The sequence below is a fragment of the Mirounga leonina genome, unplaced genomic scaffold, assembly GCF_011800145.1.
Source record: "Mirounga leonina isolate KUSES-001 unplaced genomic scaffold, KU_Mleo_1.0 Mir_129, whole genome shotgun sequence".
Taxonomy (NCBI): domain Eukaryota; kingdom Metazoa; phylum Chordata; class Mammalia; order Carnivora; family Phocidae; genus Mirounga; species Mirounga leonina.
In genome coordinates this window covers 10,681,572-10,707,368 of record NW_023270323.1, presented here as the reverse complement: position 1 = coordinate 10,707,368, position 25,797 = coordinate 10,681,572, and the positions used below count along the sequence as shown (strand labels likewise).

General features: G+C 39.8%; 1 long non-coding RNA gene across 1 annotated transcript; it reads right to left on the bottom strand.

The window, feature by feature from the left end:
• Positions 1-3,882: 3,882 nt before the first annotated feature.
• On the bottom strand, positions 3,883-20,079 carry LOC118010362. Its single transcript, XR_004679172.1, has 4 exons — positions 19,596-20,079; positions 7,053-7,142; positions 5,090-5,403; positions 3,883-4,194 (listed from the first exon to the last, which is right to left on the bottom strand). It is a non-coding gene; the product is annotated as an uncharacterized LOC118010362 (long non-coding RNA).
• Between the last annotated feature and the right edge of the window lie 5,718 nt (positions 20,080-25,797).

Sequence of the window (25,797 nt, the reverse complement as noted above, 5' to 3'; positions counted from 1 at the left end):
CTATAAATAACAATCTCATTGACTTATAAGGAACTTTCTTGTACAGGCAGACCTGTCTTTGCGCACTACTGTGGGACCATAAAAATGACTATGCAAACCGAAACCGTGCCAAGCAATCTTAATAATCAACGGGAAGAATTACAATTGTTCTGTAACCTTTTTCAAAACATTAAGAACTTTTTACTGGTGGTCATAAATATAAGGAAATGAAGAAAAATAGTAAAACTAATATCTATTTGGTCCACTGTTATTTAAAACCTTAGATTGAGGGCACCTGGGTGGCTCAGATGGTTAAGCGTCTGCCTTCGGCTCAGGTCATGATCCCAGGGTCCTGGGATCGAGTCCCCCATCGGGCTCCCTGCTCCTTGGGAGCCTGCTTCTCCCTCTGCTTCTCTCTCTCTGTCTCTCATGAATAAATAAATAAAATCTTTAAAACAAAACAAAACAAAACCTTAGATTGAGCATTAAAATGTTTGTAAAAAACTTATCACAAGGAGTTTGACTAGCACTTGCCTTCTTGTCGTATAATTTGTGATGTGGAACAAGCATCTGTTCTCTACCGTGGCTAATCTCACACTCCTTTCTAAGTTTGGATCAACATTTTATCCTTAGTGCTTTCAGTGTTGTAAAATAGTTCTGAGAACTGCCTTAATGTAAACTTTTTTTTGCTGTTGTCATTTCCCCTGGGACATCTTTATCCTTTTTGTCAAAACTGCTTTCTTCGCTTATGGCCGCAGGTTTGCTGTCTCTCGGTTCCTCTGGCTGCATATGTAATGTCGCCAGTCCCACGATCAGCTATGTCTTTATAGCTCCACTTATGCTCAATTTGAGTTTGACATCTAATGTGACCACTTTTTGTTCCTTGGTTGTACTTTCATCTTTCTTGGCCAATTCCCTCTTTCAATGATCTGTTTTTGTAAAATGTCACATGGGTTTATCACCGGGAGACAAGAAGTCTCCCCAACTACATGCTTTCCTGGCTGAGTGCAAACTGAATTACAGATGTGCAGTGACCGATCACTGATAGACTTTGAATTCAGTGATGTGATGGGTCACTGATCATGATGGGCATCTGTTATTGACATAGTGATTTGTGGACTAAAGAACAAGCAGAGTTGATACCTTATATAATCACGCAGTAACTATACCCTGCTACCAGAGGTTGGAACTGTGTTGCTGGCGAATGATGCTATTTAACTTAAACCCATGGTAACTGAATTTTGTGCATATCAGAACCATGGAAAGTGAGGACTGTATATAACTCATGTGTTTTCTGTAGTATAATTTGAGGGAAGCTAAAGCAATGGCTCTCAACATACTGTTAGGGTGATCATTCTAGAATGCTTACTCGATTACATTATTCCTCTGCTAAACATCCTTGAGTGACTTTCTATACAAGATAGCAAAAATGACTACAATCCTTCACTCCTCTCTGTGCCTCAACCATTTTCAATATGACTTTTTATCTCCTCCTGTGAAGAGGTGAAGTCTCTTTCCCCACTTCTTGAATTTTGGTTGACCTTGTGACTTGCTTTGGCCAATAGGATGCAGTGATGGTATGCTAGGGCTTCGCACACTTCCTCTTACTCTGTTGGGACCCTCCTTTCTGCCGTGGGAAGCTAGCCAGCTTCAGGATCAATGTCGCAGGAGACAATGTCCCAGTTCCCAGTTGACCCAGCAGTTGACTGCAGACATATGACTGAACTTAGCCAAGATCAGGAGAATTGTCCAGCTAACTTACCTCAAAGTGCTGACGCCCAGATTTAAATAGTTTTGTTTTAAGCCATTACACTTTGGAGTGGTTTGTTCTGTAGCAATATCTAACTGATACTCTTCCCAGTGCCTATAGGACCAATTCTGACCAAGGGGCTTTCCAGCCATGGCTGAGACACCCCTAGCAACAGAGAACTCCCCACCTTTAATAATAATCTTCTCCACTTTTCTGTAATATGAGATTAAAAACAAAACAAAACCCCAAAAAGGTGGCTCTGGTAGTTATTGTTATCAAATCTTTAAGTAGCACTGAGTATATTTGAAAGTTATTTCTTTGTAATAACTGAAATCTATTACCCTGTAGTTTCTATTCACTAGACCTGGTTCCACTTCTTCTTCTTTTTTTTAAGATTTATTTATTTATTTGAGAGAGAGAGTGCAAGGGGAGGGCAGAGGGAGAGAATCTTCAAGCGGACTTCCCCTGAGCTCAGAGCCCAACCTGGAGCTTGATCCCATGACCCATGAGATCGTGACCTGAACTGAAACCAAGAGTTGGGCACTCAGCCGACAGAGCCACCCAGGTGCCCCAGACATAGTTCTACTTCTTAGGGATAAATAAAATAATCTGAGTCTCTGTTCCACATGGATGCTTTTCAGATACTTGAAGATAGCAGTTGTGCACTTCATGAGTCCCTGCTTCTTCATGCTCTATATTTCCAATCCTGAGTGACATATAACTTTCTCCAGAAATTCTTGTCATTTCCACTTCAACAACAAATTCCTCCCTGTTGATCATTGTTTGCCACAGAGTAGCAACTCCCCTGGTCACTTCCTTTACATGATAAAACTGTCAGGCAAGTTAGGACATTTTCAGATCACTGCTCTTCAGCTGATTCAGTTTTGTAATCTACATTATGAAGGCAGCTTCCTTCTTCTTCTTCTTTTTTTTTTTTTCCATCTGGCCTGCCATAGCATGGACTTTTTGGAAATGATCCTGAGACTATTTCAAGGACAGAAAAAAATTAGGGAGGCTGGGATTCAAGTAATACACTTGCCAGGCACAAGTTGGGACTATTCTAGAATATTTTGTATCCTGCGTTTTTGTTTTAGGTGTATTCCTTGGATTTTTATTTTTTTTAGGTGTTGGAACCTTGGAGAAAGACACGTTTAACTTGCATATTGCTTATGTTTATTTAATGTTGCTATTTGGGCCTCTAAGGCCATAAAGATTGATTTTCATCTGGATGCCCTCTCCTTATATCTTGGGTCCAGGAACAAGGGTATGGAATCCTTACCTAAGATAATAATTGTGCTCCTGCCAGAGAGCTGTACAAAGGAAGCAATATCCTCGTGCTAGGACAGAGTGCCAGAGGAGAGACTGGAAGTAAGCACATACTCTGTTTGCTGAATATGTAGAGATAGCCAAGAATCAAATCTGGGAAGATGTGGGGTTTCGTAGGTGAATGACTTGTATATACGAACACCATTTATTGGTTAGAGAGGATATAATGCATGGATGTGTAATTAGCTATCAGGCATCAGGGTGAACAAGGGGGATTGAGTCACCTCTATATCGCTTCCAAATCTGAAGTCGTATACTAATTCACCCTGGGTGGGGTAGGGAAGGAGATCCTTGGAACTTGACTTTTTACAATAATTTTTTGCTTAAATCGCTATTAGAGCAATGCCTTCCAACTGGCCCTGTTTTCCAAATTATGTTCCCTGCCATCTCTCACAGCAAAAGTCCTTTGAATATGGACACATATGTAGAGACCTTTCCAAATTCCCATTTGTGCATAGCCCCCAAATTGGCATACGAGTTGTAGCAATTTTCTCTTGAACTTTGGCAAGCATTTTGTCACCAATATAAATGCGCTGATGCCTTTGAGTCCCTGCCAATTCCCAGTGCTGGACCCTGCACATTTTATATTAATAGCCATGTTCTGCCTAGAACTCCAAATCCTCCTGTCCTATCCTCATTTTCTTCCAAATTCTCTCCAGTAACTGAGCCTAGACCAGGGTTCCCCATATGTGCCTAATCACCAACTCCATAGAAGCCATTCAGTCTTTTGAAAATCCTTTTTAGGTAGGTAAAGTAAGATAAGGGCTTGGGCGGGGGGAGGGGGGGCATATCAAACCCAACCTCCTAGATCAATAAGAGTTTCTTGGACTTTTGCATTCCATGAGGCTCATTATGGCACTGGGTATGGCTGGGCCTCTGTCTGAAATATTCTCACTTAAACTGTACCTCCCTTAACTCTCACTCCCCTATCCCAGTCTGTAATCATTACCTCAGCAGTCTCCTTAATTTCCCTGCAACACAGGTTGAATTCCAAAACCTCTTACAGGTCATGCCCCCTTCCTGCAACAGGAGTCTCATAGTTTGGCAGTAACTGTGAGGGGCATACCTGGTTCTAAAATGATGATTCCAACTGAGATCAAACTGGGTTTTTCACCTTTGTTCAAAGCAGCCTGGATAAGCTGTAAAGCAAAAGCACAAAATAAAACTGTGAAAGGTGAAATGAAATGGAGTCACTTATGTCAAGGAGTTTTAACATGCAGCCAGGAGACCATTAAAGAAGTGGGTCTTATGCATGTCCTCAGTGGATGGAACCATCAACTTCTGAGCTGGTCCAAGCTACAAATATTTCAAAGACTCTGCACAAACACCTGTGATTTGCTGCTTTGCTTAGTGATAGCTTAGCAACCAATTATATTCAGCCAAGGTTCATTTTCTGCGGCCAACACCAATCAAAATTACTTATAAACAACCCATACAAGCATTCTCTTTTGTCTTTTAAAACCCTTGCCTTTTTTTTTTTTTTTAAAGATTTTATTTATTTATTTGACAGAGAGACACAGCCAGAGAGTGAACACAAGCAGGGGGAGTGGGTGAGGGAGAAGCAGGCTTCCTGCGGAGCAGGGAGCCTGACGTAGGGCTCAATCCCAGGACCCTGGGAGCATGACCTGAGCCGAAGGCAGATGCTCAACGACTGAGCCACCCAGGCGCCCCTAAAACCCCTGCTTTTTGTTCCCTAGGGGCACACAATTTGGATTGCTACCCATGTCTGTGCTCCCTGAATTGCAACTCTGAGACCCCCAAATAAATGCTTTTGTTTTATTTCTGCTCTGCCTCTTTTCTCAGTCGACAAATAAAGTGTTACCTCTATGTCATTTGGGCACCTGGCCTCTCAAAGAGTTGGCTAAGCTTGGTTCAAAACCCTAATATCATGGTCTGTGAGGGTCTGATGTCCTCTTGATGCCTCATGTTTTCCTCTGCTTTCACCATTCCTCTTCCCTTCAGATGTATCTCCAATCAGCCCCCACGAGATCCTGGAGATGAAATCTGTACCTTCACCACTTTCTACTCACTCACCTCAAAACTTTCATGATTTTTTCCAGTAGATCTGCATGAAGAATGGTGGTGGTTGTCTTCAAGAGATGTCACATCATGGGCTTTCGTTATCCTTCTTCTACCCCGTCTCTCGCTCTTCCTTTTCTGAAACTACCACACAATCCATCCCCTTGTCCTACATAGGACATTTTACCCACATTCAGATGCTCTCCATTTCTGAGCTTCCAACATACACAGATTCAACAAGGCTTGTCTTCCAACATACACAGTTTCGACAAGGCTTGCCCTCTCCCTGAAGGGAATTCTGGTAAATTCGATTTTTCCACTTCAACACACTAGAAAAACAGATTTGGAAAGGTCATGCTAAGGCCAGAACTACTTAGTGCCATATTTTGGGAGGAAGTAATATTTCATCTTTACTTTTGTAGTCTATTTTTTTTTAGTTGGTTTTGCCAAATAGCTTCAAATAGCCCTAGCTGGAATAATTGTTACGGACTCCATAGACAGAGAAATACTTCACCTTTGACCCAAATATTGTTGATTTGGTAATTCTTTCTGTTTGCATCTCCTTTCCTTCAGACTCTAATTGGATGCAGAACCTCTGCTAGTGTAATTAACGAATTTGTCTTTATTGCTGTGAAAAGCAAAGCTGATATACTCCATGCCCTTGTCCCTCACCATTTGTCCTTATTTATTTATTTATTTATTTATTTATTTTAAAGATTTTATTTATTCATTCATGAGAGACGGGGGGTGTGGTGCAGAGGGAGAAGCAGGCTCCCAAGGAGCAGGGAGCCTGACGCGGGACTCGATCCCAGGACCCTGAGATCATGACTTGACCCGAAGGCAGACGCTCAACCATCTGAGCCACCCAGGCGCCCTGTCCTTATTTAAACAGATTGTTTGAAAAAAAGGAGGAAGAGTAAGAGGAAGAACAAAAGGAAGGAGGGAGGAGAAGGGCTACTTTAATCACCATTGCTGTTTTCCCTTATGTACTATAAAGACAGTCTGCAGTCCATTTGATAGACATTATTAAGCATGATATTAGTAGGTGAAGGGGAGGACAAACTATTAATGGGACATGACCAAGAATGGATTATAGGGAAATGCATTTTTTTAATCTTTATTGTATCATTAATCATCGAGGGGCGGATAGGAGTTTTTGTCCTTTTATTTATTCCATTATTTCTCTTTCTTGGAGAACCTCTGTGTTTTACTTATTTAGCTAAACTTTACTGAAAGAATTTAAAGAATACTTCTTTTATTTTAAATGCGTGGGGAATTTACAGAGTTATTTTCCTAGATCAGTATTAAATCCATCTTGGATGAGACTTCAGAGTCATTTGCCCAAGGTTTATATAATAACAAAAATTGCAAGTTATAAAATTTTCTTTAGCGCACTTGTGCTCTCTCTCTCTTTCCCAGTTTTATTCCCTGTGTTTAATACTTTACAAATATTTAACATTTTTTCCTCTTACATCTTCTGACACTGAGAATTTATTACCACTTCCCTTTTAGGATGGAAGGAGAATATGAGTCTAATCTTGCTGCAAAATGACTCAGAGTTCCCTTACGAACATGACTTACATGAAAAATGAGAGATGGTGAGCAGAAGGCAGATCAGAACCTTCTGCCTATTTAATGATCCATTGTTGACCCACTGCCTAAATTGCTTTAGGCCTTTCCTGATTTAAATTTCTTTTTCTTTTTTTTTACTACTGGGGCACCTGGGTGGCTCAGTGAATTAAGCATCCGGGTCTTGATCTCAGCTCAGCTCTTGATAATAGGATTGTGAGTTCAAGCCTTGTATTAGGCTCCATGTTGGACATGGAGCCTACTTAAAAATAAATAAGTGAAAATCAATAAAAATTTTTTTACTATTGAATTATAGTTGACAGACAATGCTATATTAGGTTCAGGAGCACGATATAGTGATTCAACAATTCTACACATTATGAAATGCTCACACAATAGGTGTAGTTACCTGATTTCTCTTTGTTCTAGGGTAATGGACCAGGACTTATTTTCACGGATGACTTAATTCCTTTGCTCTTTCTTCAAATTCAGTGAGTACCTGAACTAGCCAGAAAAAGAGCACTTTTTAAAAATTTGTGAAATAAAATAGATTTATCAAGTAATCATTTTTCTATTTTATTATACATTGTTTGACAACTGCTTCAAGTAGCATCAATTTTAGCTATATTTTTATAATTTAAATTTTTATTGGAGAAATACATATATTCAGATTTTAACAAGACTTGTAATGAAAAGCAGTATCCTCTGCCACACTCATCCCCACCATCATCCTTCTCACCAGAAGAAATATTTACTTATTTTTAAACAATGTATTATTCACAATGTTCTGCACAAAACTAAAACTTTTCTAGACATACCAAGAAGCAGGAAAGAGTGAACACAAAATCAAGAAAAACAGGAATTAATAGAAACTGACCTCAAGATGTGTAAACTGTTGGAATTAGCAGAAAAACTAAAAAAAAAAAAGTCCAAGTCCTCCGCCTCTCCTGCCCTCACTACCATAATCATCCCCACTAGTCTGTGTGTATCTATGAGGATTTTTTTGGTTTTGTTTTTTATTTCTTTTGTTTGTTTTTTAATTCCAGCATGGTTAACATACAGTGTTATATTAGTTTCAGGTGTGCAATATAGTGATTCAACAATTCTACACATTACTCAGTGCTCATCCTAATAAGTGTAGTCTTAATCCTTTTCATCTATTTCTCCCATATCCCCGCCACCTCCCCTCAGGTAACTATTCTCTATGTTAAGAGTCTGTTTTTGGTTTGTCTGTCCCCCCACCCACTTTGTTCATTTGTTGTTTCTTAAATTCCACAAATGAGTGAGATCATATGATAGTTGTTTTTCTCTGACTGACTTATTTCACTTAGCATTATACTCTCTAGCTTCACCCACGTCGTTGCAAATGGCAACATTTCATTCCTTTTTTTTCTGGCTGAATAATATTCCATTGTATACATATACCACATCTTCTTTATCCATTCATCTATTGAGGGACACGTGGGCTGCTTCCATAATTTGGCTATTGTAAATAGGGCTACAATAAACATAGGGGTGCATGGATCCCTTCGAATTAGTGTTTTTGTTTTTTTGAGTAAATTCCCAGTAGAGTGATTACTGAATCTTAGGATAGCTCTATTTTTAACTTTTTGAGGAATCTCCATACTGTTTCCCACGTGGCTGTACCAGTTTGCATTCCCACCAACAGTGCATGAGGGTTCCTTTTTCTTTACATCCTCACCAATACTTGTTGTTTTTTGTGTTTTTTATTTTAGCCATTCTGAGAGCTGTGAGGTGACATCTCATTGTTGATTTACATTTCCCTGATAATGAGCCATGTTGAGTAGTTTTTCATGTGTCTGTTGGCCATCCGTATGCCTTTGGAGAAATGTCTGTTCATGTCTTCTGCCCATTTTTAATTGGATTATCTAGGTTTTTTGGTGTCGAGTTGTACAAGTTCTCTATATTAATATCCAACATCCTCTATATTGGATATTAACCCTTCATTGGATACGTCATTTGCAAATATCTTCTTCCATTCAGTAGGTTGTCTCTTAGTTTTGTTGACTATTTCCTTTGCTGTGCAGAAGCTTTTTATTTTGATGTCGTCCCAGTACAGAAGAGGCAAGAATATGCAATGGAAAAAAGACAGTCCCTTCAACAAATGGTGTTGGGAAACTGGGTCACTTTCTTACACCACACACAGAAATAAACTCAAAATGGGGACGCCTGGGTGGCTCAGTTGGTTAAGCGTCTGCCTTCAGCTCAGGTCATGATCCCAGGGTCCTGGGATCGAGACCCGCATTGGGCTCCCTGCTCAGCGGGGAGCCAGCTTTTCCCTCTCCAGCTCTCCCTGCTTGTGCTCTCTCTCTCTCTCTCTCTCTCTCTCAATCTCTGATAAATAAATAAATAAAATCTTTAAAAAAACCTCAAAATGGATTAAGGACCTAAATATGAGACCTGAAGCCATAAAATCCTAGAAGAGAGCACAGGCAGTAATGTCTCTGACATTGGCCATAGCAAAATTTTTCTAGGCACATCCCCTGAGGCAAGGGAAACAAGGGCAAAAAAACCAGTCTGCTTAATTTAACTGGCTGACAGTTATTTATTTCCTGATAAATAACATGTTCACTCTACTATTTTTCTCCAATTTTACATATTCTTTTTTTATTTTTTTAGAGAGTGAGAGCATGAGTATGAAGGAGGGGAGGGGCTGTGGGAGAGAGAGAGAGACAGAGAGAAAGAGAGAGAATCTCAAGCAGGTTCCATGCTCAGAACGGAGCCCAACATGGGGCTCCATCTCATGACCCTGAGCTGAAATCAAGAGTCAGACACACAACCAACTAAGCAACTCAGGCACCCCTATTTTACATATTCTTAATTACTTTCAACAAATTAGTTATCTTACGCCTCCAAAAAATTGCCTTTTTTGCTTTTAGCGTATTCTTATTTTATTCACCCATCCTTTATTCATTCATTCATAATACTTGATGGCAGGATAAATATCCTCTTAAGTTATACATATGTATCGGGTAATCTACTCCCTGAAACCCCATTCACTTGCTCTCACTCTTTCTGCAAACAGCTACTCCCTGGAGCTCTGTGGCCTTCTGTTCCAGTTGGGATTGGTTGCTCTCTAGGTCTGATGCACAACTATCATCCTGGAACTTCCTTTGCCTTTCTTGTGTTGGATTCCCTATTCCCTAGATCCTACATCTTTTTTAGTTACCTTTCCATTGTGTGGAGAACCTCTTCTAAGTAGCTTCCCAATAAAAGCTACATGATAAATTAAAGTTTGAAAACTTGGAACATTTGAAGATGACTATATTCTACCCTCATGTTGATTTGGCTGGGAATTTAATTTTGAGTAGAAAATAATTTCTTCTGGGATTATGAAGACATTGTTCCATTGTCTCCTAGTTCCTGTGTGTATGTTGAGAAGCCTATTTTTTTATTCACAAGATTTTGTATATAAACTTTTTTCTCTTTGTGGAAAATTTTAGGAGATTTTCATCATCCTGGTGTTCTGAAAATTCATGTTGATGTGCTTTACTGCCAATATTTTTAAATTTATTGCCTATGATATTCAATGGGCTCTATCTGAAGAGTTATAACTTTCATTTCTGAGTGAGCTCCATGAAATCAGGAATTTTACTGCTTTACTGTTGACCGCTGAGTTCTCATCATCTAGCACAGGGTCTGGAACATAGTAGGTACTCATTAAAGGAAATGAATAAATTCATGACTAAATGAATAGGGGAATTTTTTGGTAATAATTTTTTGTTAATTTCCTCCCTCTCTTTCTTTTATTATCTAGAACTCTTCTGGTTCTCTTGTTTTTTTATCTGTCTTTCTTTTTATTTTAAATCTCTTTGTTTTAATTTCTGTGAAATTTCCTTGGCTTTACCTTCTAAAACTTGTGTGTGCGTGTGTGTGTGTTTTAAGATTTTATTTATTTATTTGAGATAGAGAGCAAGTGAGTGAGCAAGAGCAAAAGCAGGGGGAGTGGTAGGGGGAAAGGGAGAAGTAAGCTCCTCGCTGAGCAGGGAGGAGTCACCCAGGCGCCCTCCCTTCTTTTTTTGCCTTTCTAATGTGCATAATATATTTAAACTCCAAGATTTTCCCTTTTGTTTTCAAAATGTTCTTTTTTTTTTTTTTTAAGATTTTATTCAGGGGTGCCTGGGTGACTCAGTTGGTTGGGCCTCTGCCTTCTACTGGGGTCATGATCTCGGGGTCCTGGGATAGAGCCCCACATGGGGCTTCACACTTCATGAGGAGTCTGTTTCTCCCTCCCCCTCTGCTCATGAACGCTCTCTCTCTCTTTCTCTCTCTTTCTCGTAAATAAATTTAAAAAAAAGATTTTATTCATTTATTTGAGAGAGAAAAAAAAGAGAGAGAAAGAGAGCATAAGCGGGGGAGGGGCAGAGGAAGAGGGGGAGGGACAAGTAGACTCCCCGCTGAGCGCCAAACCTGACTTGGGGCTAGATCCTAGGACCTCAAGATCACAACCTGAGCTGAAGTCAGATGCTTAACCTACTGAGCCACCCAGGCGCTCCTCAAAATGTTCCTTTTATAAAATAGCGCATTTTTCTTATTCTAAGAATATCGTATGTCCTATGCAGTACCTTAAAACTTGAGGATATCACATTTCTTTGCTTGTTTTACTTTAATTTACTCAAAAGTTATGTGCAAAGATTAGTTTGTTTCTTTTTGGTCTCTGGGGTTTAGGTTCAGCTTTTTTCTGTTCTGCTAAATTACTTAGCACACATCCATCTGCTTTCTACATTCTCTTCTGTGTTGTAGTCTTTTTTTTTTAAAGATTTTATTTATTTATTTGACAGAGAGAGACAGCGAGAGAGGGAACACAGGCAGGGGGAGTGGGAGAGGGAGAAGCAGGCCTCCCGTGGAGCAGGGAGCCTGATGCGGGGCTCGATCCCAGGACCCCCAGATCGTGACCTGAGCCCAAGGCAGGCGCTTAATGACTGAGCCACCCAGGTGCCCCTGTTGTAGTCTTTTTTTTTTTTACATTCTGTCCTTCTATACTTTCTAAAGATTCCTTAATTGCTATTTTAGAGAAATTATGAAAAGGAATGCGGTAAGTTTAGGTCTCAATCTACCAATTTAACTAGAATTTCCCACTACATTTTCAGTGAAAACCTTAAAGGATTAGGGTTAGGTAACTTTTTTTATAAAGACTTGAGCACAGCATGGGAAAATAATCTTGATCATGAAGATGGTGAATGGGTTATTATTGGTTTTACTTTTTTTTTTAAGATTATTTATTTATTTATTTGACAGAGAGAGAGACAGCGAGAGTGGGAACACAAGCAGAGGGAGTGGGAGAGGGAGAAGCAGGGAGCCCGATGCGGGGCTCGATCCCAGGACCCTGGGATCATGACCTGAGCCGAAGGCAGACGCTTAATGACTGAGCTACCCAGGTGCTCCTATTATTGTTTTTAGATAATAAAATATAATGTATTAATAAACAGTCGTAGCATATAAGACATTTTTTGTAAGTGTGAAAAGTTACTCTCCTGGATTTTATTTGAAAGTTCTAGTGAACTTTTTGAGGATTTATACCACTTTTGATGGCCTTTGCAAAAATTCTAAGGCAAAGTAATACAAAGCACGTGTCCTACCCAAATTGGGGAGGATAGAAGGGAAAAAATAACATCTCTAAAAGTTATTCTTCCACATATATTAAACATAGAAACAACGACCCAAGGACATTGCAAATAGTGCTTTCATTTCAGCATAGGCCCTTTGATGGCTGATTATTTTGCTCCCTCTTGGTGGAGCTGTCTGCAAGGAGTTTAATGAATCAGCCTGAAACCACTGATGCCCAAACGAAAGTGCAAGGAGTCATTGTATGGACTGATCATCTCCTAGAAGTACAGCTTATAAAATCAAGATAAAATCTTGGTTTCCCTCAATAATCTAAAGGAAGCAATGTCTACAGCAGTGGTCTGTCATTTTAAAAACAATTTACTTAAAAATATGCATGTAAACGTAAAAAAAATAGCTAAAAGAAATGATAAAGGGGCATATATTTTTAGAACTCTTCAGCACTACTCGATTTTTTAAATATACGTGTATATATATGCATATTCTAGGAAAATAATGTATATACAGCCATATTTTGATTAATTTAGGTACTTTTTTTTTTTTTTTTATTTGAGAGAGAGAGAATGAGAGACAGAGAGCATGAGAGGGAGGAGGGTCAGAGGGAGAAGCAGACTCCCTGCCGAGCAGGGAGCCCGATGTGGGACTCGATCCCGGGACTCCAGGATCATGACCTGAGCCGAAGGCAGTCGCTTAACCAACTGAGCCACCCAGGCGCCCCTAATTTAGGTACTATTAATTGACTTCTGTGTTAGTCCAGACCCTCCAAGAGGCAGACACAAAAATGGGGAATTTATTAGGGAAATGCCTCTAAGGAAAAATGGAGAGAGAACCAAGGGAAAACTGAAGTGCTATCAGACTGCTCTGTGGGTCTTACTAAGTCAGAGAGAGGGAAAGGAGTAAGTCTGGGTAGGATCACTTTATAACGCAGAGCAATTCAAAGGAAGGTCAGCAAGGCCCTTGGGGACTCCTCGAATCATAGTCACCCCTTGGAGAAATCCCCTATCTCCCAGAAACCAGTTTACCTTAATATCCCTTTCTCTCTCAGTCCCTGCTGGGAGCAGCCCATGAGAAGTATGGATTCCACATAAATGTAGTGATGGATTTCAAAGTGCAGCGACTGGGCCCATTGGACTGATAAGTTTGTTCCCTGCAGTTAGAAATCTGAGAAGGGACATTCTCATGCCTGCTTCCAGTTCCAGTATGACAGGTGAAGATTTTTGCTCCCTTTCACAGACCTTTTCCCCTCTTTTCTTCTCTCCAATCTAATGATACTCCAATTTTGATTACATCCATATTCAGGGTTTTCATTATTATGATTATGTAAAATTTGCTCATAGCTGAGCCAGATAATGTGTTATAATTATAGTATTTTTACTGTGTACTTTTTGTTTTTCCTAGAGATAGTAACTACCTCATTTTTTCTCCACTTGTTTAGTTTTGAAATTTTGGCTAAAGTTTCCCACATTCCCGATAGCTTTGTAAAATACCTCTTACTATAAATTTCCACATAGTCAAACTTAACAGCGAATCTACTAAGTTCAGGAGTGGGCTGGTAAATGATGAACAACTAGCTATCCTTGGGGGGTTGGGGCACCAGAACTCTGAAGTTTAGCTTTTCCCCTTCCATTGTGTAAATACAGATTTACACATGACCCATTTCAAGCTGCCGGTCGTGATGTCACTGAAGGCAGGGTTGCAAAGAGAAGCACACAGTGTATTCCTGTGAGCCTTTACAAGTTGGCTCCAGCACGTTACAGAGGTAGCCTTCCTCGAAATCCTCTGCCTCCTGCTCCGATCTGGACTTGTCATTCGGGAGGCTTGCTGTAACTTCAGCTCTCTTGTATTTCCCTGGTTTTCTTCTAATTCTTGCAATAGGTATTATCGGAGTTTATCTGGTCATTTTGATGAAGCATATCTTCTGGTTACTGCCTGAGAAAGGCCATATAGCAGGTTGACAAGCTTTCAATTCTTGCATTTACATTTTCAAACTTGCATCTCTGAGAATGTCTCCCTCTACCCTATATTTTCTTGATAATTTTCTTATAGAACTCTTTAAAATTTTAAAGTTTTTTTTTTTAAGATTTTATTTATTTATTTGAGAGAGAGAGAGAGAATGAGAGACAAAGAGCATGAGAGGGAAGAGGGCAGAGGGAGAAGCAGACCCCCCGCTGAGCAGGGAGCCCGATGCGGGACTCGATCCCGGGACTCCAGGATCATGACCTGAGCCGAAGGCAGTTGCTTAACCAACTGAGCACCCAGGTGCCCTAAAAAATTTTAAAGTTTTAAAGTTATGTCTCCTCAGAATTTTGTAGGCTTCGCTCCCTAGGCTTTTAGCTTCCTAATGTTACTGTTGAGAAGTGTGATACCATTATCTCCTCAAACTTTTTTTAAAGGTTTTATTTATTTATTTTTGAGAGAGAGAGAGCATGAGGAGGAGCAGAGAGAGAGGGACAAGCAGACTCTGCACTGAGCACGGAGCCCAATGTGCGGCTCAATCCCATGACCCTGAGATCATGGCTTGAACCAAAACCAAGAGTTAGATGCTTAACCAATTGAGCCACCTGGGCGCCCCATCTCCTCAAACTTTTCTGACCTTTTTTTTTTTTTTTTTAAAGATTTTACTTATTTATTCATGAGAGACAGAGAGAGAGAGAAGCAGAGGAAGAAGCAGGCTCCCCGCTGAGCAGGGAGCCCGATGCGGGGCTCAATCCCAGGACCCTGGGATCATGACCTGAGCCGAAGGCAGACGCTTAACCATCTGAGCCACCCAGGCGCCCTCTCCTCAAACTTTTCAATGTGAAGTTTTTTTTCTTTCCATGAGTGTTTAGGATCAGCTCTGTCCTTAGTTGTTTGCAATTTCATGATCATGCACTTTGGTGTAAATATTTTCTTATTCACTGTTAGTAGCAATCTTTCCATCTGGACACTCACATATAAGTTGCCCTTTCAATTTAGACAATTATTTCCATCAATTCTAGTTACCTTTCTTCTTTGGTTTTATTGAAATTTCCTCCCTTTCTTATTTTTAATTATATCTTTATTTTTCTGGCCTTCCTATTAGACAGATATTGGGCATGCTGGATAGACTAAAAAAAAAAAAAAAACCTTCCCCTTGTTTTCCATTTTTTCCCTCTTTTTGTTCCTCTTTCTAGATTATTTCCTCAATTTCACCTGCCAAAGTTTTCACAGAATTTTTTTATGTCTGCTATCTAATCTGCAATTGTCAAGAACTCTATTTTGTTGTCTCGTTTCCTTTTAATAATATCCTCTTTGTTTCTTGTATGCAATATCTTTTCATATCTCTCTGACAAAATCAATTAAAGTTTAAGTTTTTATTTTCCTCTCTTTATTGTTTATTCTTAGTCTTTAAAAAATTGTTTATGATCTTTATCTGTTATGTTGGAGGCATATTTTTTCAAATACCTGGCAATACTGGGTTTCCAGTTCTAAAAAATCAAACAAATTCTGGAGACATGGGCTGGTTCACTGTAGTTTTTTTCGGAGGACCATTCGATGTTTCCATTTTGGACCCCCAGTGTCAGAATCTATAGACCTTCCCTCTTGTGTGATTCAGTTTCTTAAAGACATAGCCGCCAATCTCTTGCCTGGGGGATATAAATCTGTCTACTGGCATTCTGGAGGAGGATGTGGGAAGCATTCCTCTCTCAACATTGTTTCAACAGTCTTATCATAGAATTTCATCCAAACATTAATTGAGGCCTTACTGTGCAGAGGCACCACAGAAGAGCTGGGAATCTGAAGAAGGAAGGACAAGGTTCCTATACTCAAGGAGCTTGATCCAGTGGAGAAGCCAGAGAGCAATAGACAGATGTAATCCAGTGTAGAGAGGTTATGAGAAGGCAGTGCAGATTGCTCTAAGAGCCCTGACACGGTATACGTGACTTTGTCTAGAAGTGATTAAACACTACCACATCTCCAACTCAGATATGCAAAGCTACACACACACCTACCTCCCGTCCCATTTCCCGTGCTACTCATTAGATCAAAGTTGTGTTCTCTTGCCTTCCCTCCCATGAGCTTCATTTCCCTTTTCTTAGTTTTCTGGGATTAATTATTTGGTTTCTTCCCAAAAAATCATCTTGTAAATGCAGTATTTAAGTTTAAATTATAATACTGTTTGCCCGAGGAGGAAGACATGTGTTATAAATGGAGAAACTGATTATATAGAGATTGTTCTATAGAAGGTCACAGAGAAGAGGAAGACAATATGACCTCACTAGGGACACCCAAGAAAAATATCCTGACCATAGCTTATTGGAAAAAAATATAATGTTTTCACTTATAATTGCTGTATTTACCAAAAGTTAACTTTATAATTTTATTTTCCTTTAAATTTATGATATTCTGTTACAAATGAATGCATTTTACACAAACAATTTTTCTTTAGGTTTTCATGTTTGACCTTTTTACTATCTTCGGGAACATCGGGACAAGAGGAGACATTTTAGTGCTTCTGTGACCAACTTGATTCATTCCTTAATCAATGACAGCTTCACATTTAAAAAAAATTTTTTTAAAGTAAGCTTTATGCCCAACATGGAACTTGAACTCATGACCTAAAGAGCAAGAGTTACATGCTCACTGACTGAGCCAGCCAGTTGCCCCTCAAATCAGAAATTTTGGAACAGACTTCAAACTTACAGATTTTGAAGGAAGTAGCCATATGAATGAGTGCCAGCCAAAATAAATCAAGAGGAGGTAATATATGTCACTTCTAGTCTACAAAAACTTTCACTGGTGATTCACCATCCTTTTATTCCCTCTGCTGACTGAATGCAGAGGACATGAAAGCCCACTAGGAGAAAAGAACCACACACACAAAAAATAGCTTGGTCTCCTGAATGGACTTCATTTAAATAATAAATAAAATTCTATTCTACAAGCCACTGTAATTTGGGGATTTATCTGTTACAGTGGTTACTGTTACGTTAATGGATACACTTCTTCATGAAACGATCTTGCCCCTTCATTTATTTTATTTTTTTTCAAGCTTATTTATTTTAAGTAATTTTTACACCCAATGTGGGATTTGATCAAGATCAAGAGTCACAGGCTCCGCTGACCAAGCCAGCCAGACACCCCTTGCACATTCATTTATTTAAGAAATATTTAACACCTGGGGCGCCTGGGTGGCTCAGTTGTTAAGTGTCTGCCTTCTGCTCAGGTCATGATCCCAGGGTCCTGGGATCCAGCCCCACATCGGGCTCCCTGCTCCTCAGGAGGCCTGCTTCTCCCTCTCCCACTCCCCCTGCTTGTGCTTCCTCACTCACTGTGTCTCTCTCTGTCAAATAAGTAAGTAAGTAAATAAATAAATAAATAAATAAATAAATAAATAAATAAATAAAATCTTAAAAAAAAAAGAAACATTTAACACCTAATAAAAAGCAGCCACTGTATCAACTCATTGAGATACAGTAGTAAATAAGACTGGTAAGGTGCTTGCTCTCTTGGAGCTTACATTCTCATGGAAGGGAGACAACCACTAAATGAGTAAGCAAATAAATAGTAAACAGGAGTCAGATAGTAGGAGGTGCTAGGAAAGAAATATGATAGAGTGAATACTGGCAGGATGAAGAGGTTGATGTAGATGGGGTGGTCATGAAAGGGGCCACCCAGGTGCCCCTGTCTACACATATTTGACTAGTCTAGGTACCTCATATAACTGGAATTATAATATTTGTCCTTTTGTCCCTGACCAACTTCACTTAGCATGATGTCTTCAAAATTCACCCATGTTGTAGCATGTGTCAGAATTTCCTTCCTTTTAAAGGCGGGATAATATTCCATTGTGTGCATCTACCATTTTGTTTATCCATTCATCTGTTGATAGATTTGGCTGGGTTACGGGATCTTAAGAAGTGGATGAGGCTTCTCCATTCTCTCTTACACCATCCAGTTTAGGAAGCCCTGAGATCTTGGAAAACAGATGAACTTCAAGAAGGAAGGAAATCGCACCCTGGAAAAACTGCCCTCTGACTAGGCATACCTGCCTGGGTCCTTTAGACGAGTAAGAAACACATTTTGGGGTGCCTGGGTGGCTCAGTTGGTTAAGTGGCTGCCTTTGGCTTGGGTCATGATCCTGGGGTCTTGGGATCGAGCCCCACGTCTGGCTCCCTGCTCAGCGGAGAACCTGCTTCTCTCTCTCCCTCTGCCTGCCACTCTGCCTACTTGTGTTCTCTATCTCTCTGTCAAATAAATAAATAAAATCTTAAAAAAAAAAAAGAAAAAAAGAAACACATTTTCTTTTTTTTTTTTTAAGATTTTATTTAATTATTTGAGAGAGAGAGAATGAGAGATAGAGAGCACGAGAGGGAAGAGGGTCAGAGGGAGAAGCAGACAACCTGCTGAGCAGGGAGTCCGACGTGGGACTCGATCCCAGGACTCCAGGATCATGACCTGAGCCGAAGGCAGTCGCTTAACCAACTGAGCCACCCAGGTGCCCGAAACACATTTTCATTGTATTAATTAACCACTGGAAATGTGGAGTTTATTTGCTACAATATCTTGTGTTACTGCACACTATTCATACTGCCTATTGGCTTGACAAAATACGTTTTGGTCACTGAACCACAAAAAATTTTTTCCCCTCTATCTACTACCACAATGTCTCTGCTTCTAGAAAACCACAGTCCTGGGGCTCCTCGGTGGCTCAGTTGGTTAAGCATCTCACTTTGGCTCAGGCCATGATCTCAGGGTCCTGGGATCGAGCCCCACACTGGGCTCCCTGCTCAGCGAGGAGTCTGCTTCTCCCTCTCCCTCTGCCCATCTCCTCACTCATTCTCTCTCTCTCTCAAATAAATAAATAAATCCTTAAAAAAAAAAGAAAAAAGAAAACCACAGTCCCTTAATAAAAAAGCAAGCAATATTGAAGGGGCTCTTTGTACTTTGCCCCCATCAGTAAGAGTAAGAATTATGACTTCTTTTCCCAAACCTACTCAAGATTAATGCATCTCTTACCTTGACTGAACTAAGATAAGATACTCCTCTGTGTGACCCTGGATCACGTTTCAGTTCAAATAATGAATTTTCTTTTATGAAACTGCACAAAGTCCTTCAGACCAAAATCGTCAGGCCTTCACTTGGCAGGGGTCCTGGCAAATCAAGAGCAACTTCTGCCATCTGTGTTGGCACCATCCCCAGATGGGTTTGTTTAAGCTCTGCCAGCCAAAATGTATAAAGCTTACCTTTCTCATATTTAGCAAGGTTTTAAAAAAAGAGGGCAGCTCCTTCTGTGAAGCACATACAGACTGATCTTAACCCCATCTGGTGACAGGTTACTAAGTGTGAATAAAACACATTAACAGTTTCCATGCTGACAAGAGTGACTACAGGCAGACTGGCTTACCCAGATTTCCAAGATTCTGGGAGCCCTCCAGGTGTCTGGTCTACCTCGCCTCCCTCAGATTCATCTTCAGGTCCTTCCAAAGAGCAACTTGTTTTCCGACATATCCTTTAACTGAGAAGTGGATTTTCCTGGCATTCAGTCTGGAAAAATTAGAAAGCGGGGGATACAAATTTTAAATGTGCATTGGAAAAGGCAAGGGTCAGTAGTTGACTCCATCTCTGCCCGGTTGAAAGGACCTGAGAGCACAGTCACTCTGAGAGTGCAGAGCCGGCGTTAGAGGAAACGCTAAGCCTGGTTGTTCCCGGCCATGCTGGCTCCCGGGGTACAAGCTCTTGAAGGTCTCACCCTGAATGGGGAATGGGGGTGGGAGAGGATTCGATAGAAAGGAAAGGGGGAGAGAGGAGTGGGAATGTGAAGCATCAGAAATGGGAGGGAAGAGGCGAATGAAGGAGGAAGAATTGGTAAGGTGGTGGGTGAATCAGGAGGGGAAGAAATGGAAGGAGAAAAGGAGAATAAAGTGAGGAAGAGGGAGAGAGGAAAGGAAGAATGCGAAGGAGAGAGGGACAGGGATGGAAATTAACATTCACTGAGTACCTTTTAGGTAAATGATAACAACCTTAAGGCTGGAATCTTACTTTTCAGCTTGATGGGACAGGGGTTGGGGCTGGGCTTTAGGCACTAAAGGCCATGATGTCCACAAAATCTTGTCCTGGATGAGAGCTGGTTGGTAGTTCGAGGCACCTTCAGCCAGCCACAATTTGCAGGGCCCTGCACAAAACAAAAATGTGGGATCCCCTGTTCCTAAGTTATTATGACTTTCAAGATGGCGGCAGCAGAGTATGAAAACAATCGTGGGGCCGTTCCGAGCACAGGGCCCTGAGTGGCTGCAGATTTCATTTACATGAAGCTCATCTTGTTTTCAACATATTGGCGTGACTAGAAACCTAGAAAAGGAACTAACATTCAAGTAGTGTCTATATGATAAAAAAACATCTGATTGACTGAAACTGCATCTTTGGCACCATTTAAGTGAAATGGTTGCTTTGAATTTTTCTTAGACCATCTATTTGCCTTGTGTTATATCAATTTAGCTCAGTTTTCTTTCATACCTGGCTCTACTACCTAGAGCTTTATCTTTAAGATAAGACTTGTGTTTGCTTACCGGACAACAACTACTATGAAATTAATAGCTACTCGTAGTTTTAAGGCTCAAAGATGGTATTAATTGCACAATAAAGGGTCAGGCGTCAGCTCAAATTTATCAAACACAGGGAGACCTTGTGATAAGCTCATGCAGACACACAGGAAGGAAGCATGAAGAAGAAATTCATAAAAACATAATTATTCCAGTTATTAGGGAAACAGGTATAGTTTATTTAACTTGTATTATTTTCCTTTACGCTAATGATAATAAATTAAAATGACTCTAAGTCCCCTTTCTCCTGTATTCTGGATGTCTCTAAGTTTCATATTTAGTTTGTCTTTTTTTTTTTTTTAATTTTACTTATTATTTGAGAGAGAGAGAGGGAGAGAGATTGAGAGAATGAGTGGGAGTGGGAGGAGGGGCAGAGGGAGAAGCAGACTCCCTGTGGAGCAGGGAGCTCGATATGGACCCCGGGATCATGACCTGAGCCAAAGGCAGATGCTCAATGACTGAACCACCCAGGTGCCCTAGTTTGTCTTTTTGCAGATGCAAATTCTGTGTTTTTGTTGTTGTTATTGTTTAAAAAGATTTTATTTCTTTATTTGAGGGAAGGGGCATGAGCGGGAGGGGGGAAGGGGCAGAGGGAGAGGGAGAAGCAGACTCCCCAGTGAGCAGGGAGCCCAACACTGGGGCTTGATCCCAGGACCCCGGGATCATGATCTGAGCTGAAGGCCGATGCTTAACCAACTGAGCGACCTAGGCACTCTGAGAAAATTCCATTTTATATAAAAAGTCGAAGATTAAGAACTTGGTGGGTGTCTCTGCTTGGTTATTGGCACTTGGCCCTCCTTTACACATCAGAAAGGTAACTGGGTCTCTGGGCAGGAAGCTCTCGGCAAGTTCCCTGCTGCTTGCTCGGATATAGTATGACCAAGACCATCATCCTTTTATCTTTACCTTCTCACAGTGTGCATTTCTCAATCTCTAACCATCAAGCTCAGAATTTTAAAAGGGCAAATCTAAGTTTTACTCAGAAGATGCCAGTTACATATAGAGAAACTAGCACTCAAAACCTTTTTCATTTTGAAATAATTTTAGATTTACATAATGGTGATAAAAATAGTACAAGTATAACCTTCAACCAGTTTCTCAAAATGTTAATATCTTACATAAACCAGAGTATGATTATTAAAACTGGGAAATCAGCACTGTTATAATTTTATTCAAATTTTGCCAGTTATCTCACTGATTTTAAAATGTTCAAACTATACGGGCACCTGGCTGGCTCAGTCAGTGGAGTGTGCGACTCTTGTTCTCGGGGTTATGAGTTCTCGTCCCACATTGGGTGTAGAGATTACTTAAAAATAAAATCTTAAAAAATGAAATAAAATGTTCAAACTACAGGAAAACAACCTGGTGGTTGCCAGAAGGGAGCTGGGGGGTGAGGGGGTGAAACAGATGAAGGTGACTAAGAGTACACTTAGCATAATGACCACTGAATAATGTATAGAATTGTTGAATCATTACATTGTTCACCTAAAATTAATATAATACTGAAGTTAACTACACTTGAAAAAAAATTTTAAATGCCAGAATTGAGTTTTAGTAAGATATAGCTGATAACATAGTTTTTTGATTTAAGAATTTTTCCCTAAAACGTGTTTACCATCTGAGTTGTTTGTAGTCTTAGAGCAAACACCGATATTGGTGAAAATCTGAAGTTATCATATTAAGGCAATCTCTATATAAATTATCCAGTTTTAGTGCTTGAACGGGACATTTGTTTTGTCCTAACTCTGGAAAGATAAATTGGTGAACTTCAATATCAATACAAGTCCCTAAATTTTAAAAAATTGAACATTTTACTCACTGATAAGCTCTTTCTCTTCTTTTATTATGTCCTTTGCCCAAATATATATCTTGTAACATAATTATCATCCAGATGTATATAATATTGTATTAGGGGCTTAACTTACTTAATACGAAATGACATAATTTGGATTGGATTAATATGAAATAAAGAATATTTCCAAAAATATGATATATAGGATTTGCTTAAAAATAATAGAAGAAAGAGGTGGAAGCAATCCAAATATCCCCCACTGACAGACAAATAGACAAAGAAAATGTGGTACATAGGTACAATAGAATATTATGCAACCTTAAAAAAGAAGGAAATCTGGTCACATGCTACCACATGGATGAACTTTGAGGACATTATGCTAAGTGAAATGGATATGATTCCACCATATGATTCCACACATATGAAGTATTTAAGGTACTCAAAAGCACAGAAACAAGAGGTAGAAAGGTTGGGGGCAGGAGGAGAAAGGAAATAATTATTTGATGATAAAGAGTTTAAAAAAGTATAGAGTTTCAGTTTTGCAAGATGAAAAAGTTCTAGAAATCTGTTGCATGATAATGTGAATACTCTTAACATTACTGAACTGTACACTTATAAACGGTTAAGGAGGAAAACTTAATGTTATGTGTTTTTTTTAAAAAAGATTTTATTTATTTATTTGAGAAAGAGAAAGCATGAATGGAGGGAGGGGCAGAGGGAGAGGGGCAAATAGACTCCCTGCTCAGCAGGGAGCCCAATGTGGGGCTCAATCCCAGGACCCTGGGATCATGACCTGAGCTGAAGGCAGACGCTTAACGACTGAACCACCCAGGCACCCCTTCTTAACATAATTTCTAATCCCACAGCACTCTTTATCTGAAATGAAAAAGCTTTTCTCTTATGAAAATTTTATATTTTAAATGTTAATTGTCAAAATGAAAGAGAAAAAAAAAGTCCTAACCCAGACAAAGGCTGGAAAGACCTTGAAAATAGAGACAACAATAGAAAAAAATTAAAAATCATCTCAAATCCTACCATCCACTGGAAGGATTTCGGTGTATATCCTTCCAGAATTTTTAAACAAAAAATTTAAAAAATATATCATTTGTTGCTGTCAGATAAAAAGAACTTATACTTACACTATATGGGAAATGACTCCTTTCTTGTTTGTTGTTTTTTTTTTTTTAAAGATTTTATTTATTTGACAGAGGGAGACAAAGCGAGAGAGGAAACACAAGCAGAGGGAGTGGGAGAGGGAGAAGCAGGCTTCCCGCGGAGCAGGGAGCCCGATGGGGGGCTGGGATCATGACCTGGGATCATGACCTGAGCCAAAGGCAGATGCTTAACAACTGAACCACCCAGGCACCCCGACTCCTTTCTTGTTATCAAGAAAGTCTTTCAGGGCATCTGGCTGGCTCAGGTGGTGGAGCATGCAACTCTTGATCTCCAGGTTGTGAGTTCAAGCCCCATGTTGGATATAGAAATCACTTAAAAATAAAATAAAATCTTAAAAAAAAAGTCTTTCAAAATAGATCTATAAAGTAGCAACTACACATTGTATATACAAGATTATGTATTTATATATACACACTTCCCCCCTCTAGAGTTATTATTGAAAAAGATTACATTCCAGAAATGGAAGCCTGAAGAGTTTAAGAAAAAACACAGTTGGAAGACGGTTGTTCCAAGCTGTGCTATAGCATTTCAAGTAATAAATTCAACATGACCAGAAAACAAATTATTCACGTGTTCCTGTACACTCTGGGTCAGACATGAATTTGTGATTATTATCAAAGAAGTGCCATAGCAATCTTTGAGTGACTGAAGCCAGAATTTACAGGTAGCACAATGGATGATGCAGAGTCAAAGGTAATGATGCAACTAACATTAAATAAATGGTAGTAGGGTCTTGTAGAGGCTAGGAGACTCGTATCATTTCAATACAAACATGTTACAAGCGCCATGGCATTATGAGTAGTAACAGCATTGCTACCTTTTCTTGTGGCAAAAGATATGAAATTAGCAAGAAATAGCTCATTTGATAATAAAAAAGAAAGGAATGATTCCTGGACCACACGAGAAGAGATGGTAGCTGGATACCAAGAAGAATCTTTACATGCACTGACTGGAGAATAAATAAATAAATCTTCCTATTATTCTAAATCTTCATCAATAAGTCACTATACTTCACATAGACTTAGGAATTTTATAATATATATATTTAAAAAATTTTTAAGTATTAACCTGTACCCCCAATGTGGGGCTCGAACTTATGACCCTAGACAGAGTTGCATGCTCTACCATCTGAGCCAGCCAGGCACCCTTTTATAATATATACATATATATATTTTTAAAGATTTATTTATTTATTTGAGGGGGGAGGGGCAGAGGGAGAAGGAGACAAGCAGACTCCGCTCTGGGCAGGGAGCCCAACCCAGGGCTCAGTCCTGGGACCCTGAGGTCATGACCTGAGCCGAAATCAAGAGTCTGATGCTTCACTGATTAAGCCACTCAGGCGCCCCTTATATTTTTAAATCAACTTATTTTTATAGACAGGAGTCCAGAAGGAATATTGTCCCAGGGACCTGCACACCCTAGAAATAGCCCTGGAAATGGGATTTTAGTGGGAGTAAGAACCCTTTGGGAGAATCATGAGATGGAGCCTGTCTTGGTAAAGCATTTAGAAACTCAGTTGGAACTTATAAGGAAGGAGTCTGCACTCAAAATATGCAGGAAAATTGGCAAAGATTTGTGCATCCAGGCATTTCTCTAAGTTTCCCTCACAAAGGATTAAAGCCAAAAGTGGAATTAAAAAGGAAAGTTTTCTTCTTTGCAACAAACACTGGGATTTTATTTATTTGGGTCTATCCCCACTCAAGTTTCTCAGATCCTTCCTCTCACACTCAGAAAAATCAAAACTTCTTACTGTGTCCTGCGTGATCCCCAGTAATCTGGTCGCTGCCTACCTCTCTTAGTGCATCACCTACAGTTCTGCCCACTTGCGCTGCCCCTCTGGCCTCATACAGCGCTTCATAGAAGTTTGCTTTTTTGTCAGAATGTGCATGTTCTTTACCCTAGGTATTTGCAGGGGCCATGCCTTCATACATATTTCTGCCCCAAAATGTTGCTTCTCAGAGAGTTCTTCCCTGACTCTACTATTTTAAATACTCTCTTATAATATTTGTCATCTATTGTTTGCCCCCCCTACTAGAATG